Raw genomic sequence first — 12,041 nt, 5'->3', positions numbered from 1 at the left:
TTTTTTGTAAATTAGATTGCCCTGAATCTATTTCCTGGATCAGACTTGCTCTTCAAGCAACTCATAACAGGATGGAAATTAAATGCTTCTATTCCAGTTATCTGAAGGCTGAATTTATTTTATTCTTCTTCAAACCTAACCCTAATAACAATGGAGTCTGGCTTTGAAACCGTCAAGAATGCTGGCATCGCTCCGACACATGACATAGCTGGCAAATCTCTGAGATTCCTCTTGGATTAAAACATCAAGAGACAGCCAATTTCAATTTCAAAGAAGGCTTTATTCGATTGAATAGACAAACAAACATAAAAGCTCAAAGTTTAAAAAACATTCTTACAATTCATACAAACAAATCATGGCATAAACCTGCTAGATTTCAATTCTGAAATCTTAAACAGCTAAAACATATACTGTCTGTAGAAGACTTCAAATTAGCAGTGGAGGTGCTGGTAGTTTTCTGTAGTAACGTTTAGGCCAGCTCTCCAGCCTTCCCAAAAATTGATTGGATTCCCTTCATGCTGATGTCAAATCTTTCCCTAACACCAGAAAAGTAAATATCTCCCCCAGCTTTTGCTTACCATAAAAGGGTACTAATTGAGGCTAGATGTACTATGAGAAATAGCACCCCTAGATATTTAATACCCCTATTTGTTATACACTCTCTCACCTTCTTAGACATACACCTGGATTACTGGTTAGGAAGGTTGCTGCCAGCTTTGTAAATGGTCATCACAAAGCAAATAGAAAAAGCAATTTAACCATGTGGCAGTTATTGATCCACCAGTTGGCACAGACTCTTTTCGTTACGTCCTACACTCAGACATGTCACTCATGAGATAGCAATTTCTGGGGGTTCAAGAAACATGCCCTCAAAAATCAAACGTTTTTTTTGTTTTGTTTTTTCTGCAGAGTTTTATATAGCGCGAACTAGAACCGAACCGAATCAGTTATCAGAGCACTTTACATAGCACCAGTTACGTTACTTGAGGACACACTTTCATTTTAGGCACGGGGAGATTAAGTGATTTGCCCAGAATCACAGTTTTTTTTTTGGCGTCGTTACCGAGACTCGAACCCAGATCCCCAGGTCCGAGGTCGAGCGCCTTAGCCGTTAGGCCAACCCCTCTCCTCCACTCCTTGTTTGTGTATAGATCCTACTTAGGCAATGCTCCTCAAATTTGGAATGCTCTTCGCGTGCATTATCAGGAATGCCAATTTTTAGTGCTCTCAAATACCTTTTCTGGGACATGCTCATTGAGAACCATGACTGCAAATGTACTTTTGTTTGCCCTTCAGTAACAGCTCTGTTAGTGTTTTCTCCTACTCAAGACATTACTTTACCAATTATTGCCTCACTTATGTGTGTATATAGTTATTACTGCTGATTGCAACACTTCCACTTTTACTCTCACACCATAAGTAAATCTTTGTGGACAGTACAAAAGGCTTTTATGAATATGTGAAGTAGAAGTGCTCTTGTACTACTTTGCCTACTCATAAATCCTTTGGGGATTAGCTCCATGATATTTGTTTAACCGTTAATTAATGTTTCCGTTTTATAGAGGCTTCCGCTTTTAACGGCCGATTTCTTGGCACACGGTACACCATTTTTCATACTTGCCTATGTTCCAAACCATGGTGCCAATTCATGAAGTCATTTATGAGTAAGGAGTACTGCTTCCCATATTCATAAATGCCTTTGTGAATTGGCCCATTTCTTTCTGCTTGTTTTGAATGAATTTTACTCCCTTGTCTTCTTTTAACTCTAGCATACTTGTCCTTATTGTTTCTTGATTGGCTGTTTCACATGGTCTTACTATGTAAGTATCAAGGCTCTTGTCCTGTCTGACATTAGCCATAAGAACTTGGCTATCATTTGCTGTGCTCATTCTGGAGATTTTTGCTCACTTAGTAATTGGCATGATTGTGATGACTTGAATAGTAATTACAGGCGTTTCTTAATTCCCGATCCAACCCAGCCGAGTCGGATTTTGTTGTGTTGGGCAAATATCGACACAAACATAGGACGCGGTGTATTGAAGGCAACAATGTTTTGTCTAAAAGAGGAACAGTTGACATAAGAACCTCACTTTTACCCTCTCAATACATGCAGACATCACTGGAAGGTGCTGTTGCTCCACAGGGATTGATGTCCAGCGGTTGTATGATAGAAGCGTGCAAGGCTCAACAACGTGTGTCTCTACCACGCAGCCCAAACCACGAATGCGACTTAACCATGCATTCCTTTACCACGCATGCCTTTACCACGCAACTTCATAAGGGTGTATGCGTGGCTACATTCGCCACTACTCCGACCCCCAGCCCTAAATTACAAACCCCCTACCTGCCTCCCCAACCTGAGTCCTAAATTACAAACCTCCCCCACGCCCTGAGCACTAAAAATGCCCCATTCCTTAAATGCTCGCCCAAACCCTTCCTCCTGCCCTGAGCTCCTAAAACCTTGCCCCCTCCTTAAAAGTACCCTGACACCCTCCCCATCCCCGAGTCCTAAAAATCTGCCACCCCCCCTGAAGCGACCCGCAGACCCGCCCCCAGCCCCACTCACCTGTCCATGTCTGCTGCCCGTTCTGATGCTACTGTTCCTGTTTCGAGTCTCTGTCAATCCTGAACACTAGCTGTTTTCCTCAACCGTATGCGTGGTTTAGGCAAATGCGTTGTTCGGGCAAGCATGGTTACGCTTGCGGGCTTCTGGAACGTGTGGCTCTAGCCGCGTAGTTCCGGGTGTTTACCATGTCCAACCTTTACTGACCCAAGAAAGTTGGTGGCATTCTCTGTTGTTGCACATGAGTCATCTCCAAATCTCTAGAAAATGTAAAGCATGTAGTAATACTTATTTAGATTTAGTAATCTGGTTACTTGTTGTTCCAGAAATAAAGACCATCCAGATATTGTGTTAAATCATGAAGTTTGACATCAAAAATATTGCATCCATAAATTTTGATCACCCCTCTGTACAGTCAAAATAAGTAGACGTGGTGTTAAAAACAGTAATTCTATACTTACCTATAAGCACTTACCTTGGCAAATTAGTTATAGTCAATATTGTGGATTGAATAGTTTTGCAGGTAGATATTTCATTAAGGATATAGATGTATGAAAATGTCAATCTCTTAAGAATCACAAAATCCAATCAAATGAATGTGCCACATATTGGAAAATTCAATTAAATGTGTATTTGAAATCCAGTCCCAGTATATTAGGGAGCAAACACTACATGTTGACAGTAGGCGCACTTTAACATTTTTGTAGGTAGATAAGTGCGTGGCCCAGAGCCCACCTTCAGCACAAATATTCTGGGACTCCCATTGTATGCTCATTGGCATATCACACATTTTGTAACCCTCCCTTCAGTTTGACCCTGCTATCACTACAGGCATACAGGGTGCATAGTATGCATCATAACTCCTTTACAAAACTGTTCTAGCTACAGCCTGAAGTGTTAACCATCTCCCTTTGTAGAAATCACGGGGAGCGTAGAGGTTTTTAAAAAAGCAACAGAAAATCCAAATTTTCACCCAAAAATAATTCTACATTTATTACCTGAAAATGGATTTGACAAAAATGGACTGGAAACCCAGAATAACATAAAAGAATGGGCGTGCTGAGGTAGAGCGTATGTGTTGACCCATGCAGACACTTCTTCCAATTTCATTAACCTATTTATAATAACAATTACAGCATTTATATAGCAAATGCTACCATTTCTCTGGTATCTAAGAGCTGCTAGTTGGTGTTAATTATCATCTCAATGATACTCATTTTATCAACCTTAAAAGAAAAAAAGGCTGAGCAGAGAGACCAAGATTTGAACCTGTGAACATCAGTTCACACCCGCATCTCTAAAATGCATGCATTAGCCCTTCTACGTGATCTTTCTGAATCGAAATAATTGACTAACCTATCCACCACTTAAATCACCTTCATATTTCACTATACTTATTCAACACTAATCCTTTGTGGGTTCCGGAGTAGCATGCTACTCGCCGAAAAAGCGCTTTGACGCCTCGTCTGGGTTAGTAAGTGCTATATAAATGCAATTACGATACAATACCTACCGCAATAGCTTTACAGCACTGTGGTCCCACTGCTAGGTCAGTGTAGTAGACACGCATTGCAGGCCCCATGTCCTGAAGATACATGCTTCATACAAAGAATAAAATCCAAGGCAGACTGTTACTTTACCCGCCACTTCAAATTAAGCCCAAGTTTGTGCCACTTTTACTAGGTCAATTACCATTGAGAGCCCATCAATAGAACTTGAAGGATGCGGGAATCAAGTACTTATGAGTTCTTCTGGTTTAAAGGAACACCAGGGCAGATGTAGGCAAGTTCCCCATCTGTCACTCACCGTCCTGCAAAAAAAATGTGGCACATTGTATGACCCGCTGACGACCATGCCAAGGAGCGGAGATTGCTCTCAGATGCCGCAGAGCATGGAAGCGATTACCACTCCACCAGCATGCCACTCAACTGATTGGTTGATTGATGTGGTCACCATTAACCTTTCTTTCGTCTCTGCCAATATCTCAAGCGAAGAAAATGTTTGCTCAAAGCAATGATGATTTATGGGGCCCCGGGTGTCACGGGAGATTTACAGGACGGATCTGACAGGCATGTAATGGGAATCAAATGGTGGGCCACTAGTTGTGTTCAGCTGAGAGTTTAAGTAGGGCTTTGTTTCATCGGATTAAACGAATCAAGTATGGTTTACATCATACTGTCTTCAATTACACAGCCCTAGGTCAGCGGTGTGTTTGGATTGTATAGTGGATACTAAGTGCATGCAGCCCTGAGAATCAGTGGGTGGCGGGGGGACTCTCAGTTAGGTGGGGCTTAAAGACCTGCCCTTACCAAAAGTAATGACCTTGAGTAATAAGCAAACCTGGCTCCCACCTCCAAAGATATATATATATATTTTAAATGTGCAAAATAGTGTATTTTAGAGCACAATCTAAATATATTGGCAAAATGTACATAGAGTGTGCAGGCGTAAAGATGTGCCCCTTAAAAGATGGCCTTTAGTATCCATAGGTGGGTGCCCTACATTACAAGGAGGATGCACCAGGCTTCTCCGAGTAGCTCGTGAGCTACTGGTAGCTCTCCAGCTACCTGTGAGTGGCTTTCCTGTATGCTGCTCAGCCTACTAAAAAATAAGCTTTTATTTGGCTAAATTAGTAAATGCATGAAAGAATTAAAAAGAGTGTATTTTTCAGAACTCATAAACTGTTTTTTGGAGAAAAAAGCTTTTACTTGGCTCAATATATATATTTTTTTAACTGAAAAGTGTCTATTCAAAACGAAAATGTGTGCATTGTCACAACTCATAAAATATTTGGAGGAAAATACTTCAATTTCCAAAATATTTTTAACACTAATATCTAAATGGTGAATCATGTACTTATGCAGAGACTTGTGAATATTATTACCTAGGTGTCATGAAAATAGCGGCTACGGCTATAGGTTTTCAAGATTCACAATACCTGTTTTTCAGATTACTACTGGTGAACATTAATGGTAATCTAGCATAGCATGGCCACTAATGTAATCTTGTCTGCTGTGTGCACTATTGCAACACTAATATTACTGGCAGCTCAGGATAATTTTTGTTGAACTTAAGTAGCTCTTGTTACAGAAAAGGTTGGAGACCCCTGCACCAGCCCTCTTCCCCAGTTCCATCTTCCTGTATGTTTTCCTATAGCTCGGGTACCTTCTAGTCACCTCCTAGGACAGCTTCCTTGGTGGGCAACACATTTTCCTGAAGCACTGGTCTGAGGAAGGCTGAAACTTCATCTAGTTTTCTTGCACACAAAGTTTGAACTTTCTTACAAAGATGGCAATATGTCCCCCATCTTGCTGCATCTTGACCCCTTGTTAGGGTCATTAACACCTTCGATAAAAAACATTTCCAATATTATTTATTGAACCATTCCTAGAAGGGTGGTGGCCGGTTTATGCCTTTATTTTATAAAAGGTGTAGTAGCCCATTCCTACTAGAACCCTATTCTCATTCTCCGCTACTATCTTTTAGCAGGACCAATTAAATTATGCAGCAGGGGGGGAACAAATTATATGGCAGAGTTGATTAAATTATGTGACAGAAAAATACCAATTATGTGGCATAACGCATCTCATTTTGCGTTAGTATTACTTCATTATTTGTTCATTTTTCCACATGTCTGGAGAGAGGTTTCACCACATTAATATCATTCATTCATTTTGTTCATAAATTCTTTATTTCGGCTGTGTTCGCCATAAAAGAGTGTACAATAAAACATAATTTGAACGGAGATTATGGATAGAATTCATTTGGATGGACACAATAAATAACAAAATTCATGCAACGTATAATACACGTATTGGTAGTAAAACAATCTTATGAGTAATTACAATTTAAGAGTCATTTGCAGTTAAATGCCGTCGCTTAAACCACATTGCTAACAGATACTTAGAAAGTGCAAATACAATGTGTCCAGAAGTATCAGATTTTAGAATTCTAAAAGCATTAATGCACTGCGCGAAACCCAAATTTTTACATAGCGGTACTAACCAATGTTTCCTGGATTTGCTGTACGCTGGACAAAAAAAGAGGACATGTAGTTCATCCTCCACGTCACAGCTAATTAATATCTGTTTAATACCAAAACACAACAATAAGCAACTGAAGGGTAACCAGTCAGCTTCTGTGAAGGTTCTTCAACTTTGCAGCAACACGTGTCGCTGCGTTTTTTAGACTTTTCATAGTTTGAGGTATAAACCACTTTTTTTGTAAGAAACTTCAAATTTTGCAGCAGATGAGGGATTATGTGGAAAATGCGGCAAATCCATTATGATGTGGAAAACACTGCAGCTACAGAATCGCACAATTCCTGTCTATAGGCGCTACCTATGCTACCTATGCTAATGTACTGTGCAGCAACATCCAACAGAGACCAAACAACTGACCACGTCTTTCCATCCACAAACACTCAGGGACTTATTTATGAGCCCTTGCGTCACTTTTGTTCCGCCGGTGCGTCACTTTTTGTGACGTACCAGCGGCGTAAAAAATGTGCCTTGTTGCACCATATTTACAAAAGTGACGCATCTAGGTAGATTTGTAAACCCCTGCGCCAAATTATACCTGCACCAGGTATAATGTATGCAGGGGGGGGCGTACCGGCGCAAGTAAGGGTCATAGAAGTGATGCAGTGAAATCTATAAGATTTCACTGCACCACTTCTAGGACACGTATGCGTCAATATCTTACGCCTGGCTCATGGCAGGCATAAGACTGACGCAGGCATATTTCACATGGGCCTTGCCCATGTGTAATGACCCATTGCTAGAGTTGCGTCACTTTTGTGACACACTCCAGCAATGCGTCATTTTTGCGCCTACAGATACGTCAGAAATACTGACATACAGGGCTCGAGTCGGGGTACCACGCGGGTGGACGGCGCCCCCCCACTTATTTTACCGGGAGACCCCATCCTCCCTGCCAAACAGCTGGACTTCACGCTTTGGCCTCTCTGGGACGAGGAGCTCGACACCTTTTGTGACGTCACTTCATGTCGTAACGTCACATCCGGTAACAGCGTCCCCCCACTTCTTTTTTTACGACTTGTGCCCTGCTGACGTATCTGTAACTCCTTGAGACATGATGCGTCATACAGTAAATATGATGCATCATTAGTGTCGCAAGGAGGGCGCAATGAAAAGTGACGCATCGCTGTTTTCACGCAGCAATGAGGCCCTGAGCACTTTAGGAACTTGTTACGTGTGCAGCGATATGCAGTACTAGCACGTGCCCACTGCATGCATGCCCCCGCTCCCTAATCAAAAGCCAGACCAGCATTTCATCACACTCTATGAGTAACGCCCCAGGTGCAGCTCTAATATTAAAAAGATTCAATCCATCACAATATTTTCTTCAGCGAAAAGAGGTTTCTGTAGTTCATCTAAAGTTCCGCTAAGTGCCTCCTAGGAACATACTGAATGCACAGCTGCACGCATTTCTGGTGACAATAATTGCAAGCATTTTGTTTTTTGCCTCATGTTTTGACTTCCATCCCAACTAGGCCCAGTTCAGTGACCCATGACCTTTAGCTAGCTAATGATTATCCCATTTGCCTGATTCGTCAAGAAACATCTTTAAATGTTTACACACCTTCACTTAATGACCTCTTAGATAAGATAAAAAGTTGAATAAATCATGGGCCACAAAGTCATCTGTCATTCTGCACAGAGATTCACTGGGCTGAAAATTCCAGACTGCTCACGGGTTTTTACCACTAAAAAGCGACGAGGGACTCCGACCCAGTCCTGGCGGCTAGTCGCTGTATCTGTAGCCAGGGGGCATTGCTTTAAGTGGGCCGGGTCTCGCCGGTGCTGAGCGCCAGCAGTTTTTTAAATGGGGCCTCGAAAAGGGTCTCTATCGGACTCTGGGATCGATTACGATGGAGGTGAATCCGCATCCTCCGGGCCGGTGGAAGCCACCGCCGGCCCGGAGAATGCGGATTCACCGCCGCTGCATAGAAAACACCCACCGCAAGATTATGATGGCGGTGGGATCAGCGGCGGACAGCAGGTCCGTCCGCCGCTGATCCGCGGGGTGTGGACCGCAATATGGTGGTGGTGTCTGCAAGACACCGCCAGCCATATTACCTGGGTGCGCCGTGGAAAAGCATGTGGACCTTTGCTTCTGGGGGCCCCTTGCGGGCCCCCAGGGTGTTGGGGGGTGGGGGTGCACATGGGTGGTACCCATGGTACCCCCCTGCAGTTGCATGCACAATGCGGCAGGCACCGCGCCGTGCCTGCCGCTTTGTGCTTGCAAATGCACAGCATGCATTTTTGACTTTGCGGCAGGTGCTGCTTAAAGCAGCACCCGCCGCAATGTTAAATATACGGGACGTGACCGCCAGGGTGGCGGTCACATCCTAATTCCTATGGAGAGAACGCCGCTGCCCCTGTGGCGATCCCTCCACCTCGGGGGGTGGCAGACGGACGCAGGTCCGTCCGCCATCATAATCGACCCCTTAGTTTGGTGCCCTGGCACAGGCGGTCCGTTTTTTTTCAGGACGGCAGTGACAGCAGGCACATCAATGTGCACTGCTCACACTGCTCACCTCTCTCAAGTGGAGGGTGTAGGGGAAGAGAAATCATTTAAAGAGTAATTTCCCTTTTCTGTTTGAAACTCAGGAGCAGCAACATTGTCGTAGGGTCACCAGAGTTTAAGTGGAAGATTTCTCAATACTATATGCAAGCCATAGTTGCTGCTTATTTATCTTATGCAACTAACAACCATTGACAAAGCCAAAAGTCCTGACTCATTGTAGGTATGATGTTACTTGTTGAATCATATATCTTAAAGCCCTGTCTGTAGCTCTCCCCACGGGCCAAGACCAGAAAATAAAAGGAAGGCGGAAAAAATCCCGCACTGGGAATCCGAACACCACATGTCATGTCACTAAACTCGCAGTCAAATGGAGTGATCGGTTTAAAAAAATGTTCTTTGACAAAATGCAGATTATATTTCGCATATCTCCCGTTTAGACGTAATCAGTAGTGTCACTGATTAGGGGAGTTGCAGTGGTAAACAGATCACTTATAATTCTGCTCATGCAAACATAAGCACCGGAGAGGTTCACCCCCTAGAGCACTTGAGAGAAAAAAATCACGGGTTAAAAGGTCCCCTCTACTTGATTGCTCTTGGCACCGCCCAGGGGGTCGTACCCTTCTCTTTAAAGCACGGATCGGGCCGATAGATTGAAAGTGAATGTTACCGAACGGGACTGCGGAAGAACAAAGCTTCTAAACAGGAAGTGAGACCTCCGCGCCTGTCTGTCCACAATGGACGTCTGTCGGACTCGGGCAGCGTAGAACAAGGTCAAGGCGGTGCCGCCAGCTCTGATCCGTCTGCCTCTGATGACAGCCACGATTGGGGGAACCGGAAGCCCAGACCCCGTTCATCCCTTAATTTTGCACATTTTAATTTCTAGGAGCAGTTATCGGACGCGTCATCATCAGTGTGTCAGGCTCATATTTATTGTATGGTGATGACATGACAGGGAGGTTTATACAGGTACGAAAATTGAAGGTACTCTACCGGTCATGCAGGTTTAAGAATTAGATGTATGCCAATACATGAGTGCTTAATTTGTGCAGGTGGTGGCAGGTCGTCATAACAAGCTTTGGAAGCAGGCAAGAGGGAGATATTGAGAAATAAACTGGAAGAATATATTCCATTTACTTGCTTTGCAGTGGAGTCATTTTAGGTGAAAGAAAGGTAAATAAATCAATTTTTGGCTTAAAAAAATTAGGAGTCGCCAATCTGAACTGGGTGTGTTGGCATGCATGGCATTGGCACTACTTTTTGTCAAAATACAGAAAATGGAGAAAGATAAGTAAACGGAGACACAGAGAACGCAGGGACGAAAAAGAACCTCCTAGGAGTTATGCAGAGACATTAGGATTATGGGACCATGCAAGCTTATTTGTGTGAAGCTCTCATGGTACCATGGGAGTGAAACTTGAATGGTGACTCCGTGGGAGTACCACTGGCCGTACTTGGACCCTCTATCGTAACAATGTAAAAAAATATATATTTTTGCCCCATGGTGTGTCCTTGAGAGTACTGTGGTACCATGTTTTTGAAAAGACAACAAAAAATTACATAAAAAAAATAATTATGAAAATGAATACATAAATTGTGGGGTGGGAATCCGCGGGGTGGTTGGCCACCCTCTGGGACGTTGGCGTTGCCCACGTGCATCAGGGGGTTGGGTGTAGTACCTGGCGTGAGGCAAAGCCCTGCAGCCAAGTCCTGCTGCACATGACCTACAGCTGTGCAATATGGGTGGTGGCCGGCAATAAAAGTAAGGTAGGTTGGAAATCTGTGGGGTGACAGGGGTCCGGACAGGGTTGGGCGCTGCGGCTGGCCAGGTGTCAAAGGCCTTAGCAGTGGGGGGAGGGCGGGTTGTCTTTCTGCGAAAGGATGTTGTCCTCACAGAGGGGGGGTTGCCCACAGGGCATGGTTGGAGGCCCGGCCCTGCAGCCAACAAACGCTGTGCAGTGCCAAAGTGGTGTTGCCCACCTGCAGCTTGAGACTGGCCACAGTGCCTGGCCACCAAAGGCCAGGCATTCTTTCCAAAAACCCTGCTGCACACAGCCTTCACTCATAATATCTACTAAATGATGGTGAGCTCACAGATATGCTTCGTGTCCTGCATGTTTCGAAAGGTTTCACCTGTGTCAAGGTGAAGCTTGCTGAATGCCTTCCATGTTCAAAAGATAACAGCAAACTGTCACATTTATTGGGTGATGTCATTGGTGGTGTCATCAATGTAATTTGAGATGACATCAGTGATAACATCAATGATGTCACTTATCATGTCATGAGTGTTGTAATATGTGAGGTCATAAGCAGTGCATGGCAAGGCACAAGTTATAGTTAGCTCTGTAAAGTTTAACTGGTGAATTTCAGTGTCTTTTGTTATTTAAAGATTCGTTTTTGTGTTATTTGAATACCTAACTTTAATGTCGATTTAACCTTTGTTTTATCCGTGAATATGATTTTGTCTTACAACTTAGGCTGTTCCTAAATGCTAGGAAGATTGTAATCTGAGCACAGCAAACTTTTTGTTGATGTGATTTTTCTAAAAAAAAAAAATAAACATACACTTTCTCACACAGCACATTTTTTCCCATTAAAAAAAAAAAGTGACTTTATATGGTTATTTTATCCAGGGCAGTCCAAAAACTCGGGAAACCTTTAGAATCAGCAAAATGTGAGAAACAAAGAGAAAAAAGTTCGAAAGTCTTCAGTGCAAATTGCCCTATACATCAGAAAAAGGGCTCAGCACTTTTGGTGGGCAGTAAGCCTCAGCAACAAAGGAGTTATGATGTGATTACATTCAACATACTTTGGAAGTTGGATAAGCACAGATTTCCCCAGAATCTTGCCAAGATAAGGGACCAATGAAACAGGATGACAGTTACTTAAAATCTCAGGACCTTACCTGCAGAATTTAACTCCAATTGGT

General features: G+C 43.2%; 1 protein-coding gene across 1 annotated transcript in view; it reads left to right on the top strand.

Moving 5' to 3' along the window:
• The window catches only part of LOC144791158 (anosmin-1-like), a 200,616-nt gene that overhangs the window by 146,801 nt on the left and 41,774 nt on the right, over positions 1-12,041 (top strand). The gene's annotated exons all lie outside the window — the stretch shown is intronic.

Source organism: Lissotriton helveticus, chromosome 11 (genome assembly GCF_964261635.1).
Source record: "Lissotriton helveticus chromosome 11, aLisHel1.1, whole genome shotgun sequence".
NCBI classification, from domain to species: domain Eukaryota; kingdom Metazoa; phylum Chordata; class Amphibia; order Caudata; family Salamandridae; genus Lissotriton; species Lissotriton helveticus.
This window is presented reverse-complemented; position numbering and strand designations above follow the sequence as displayed.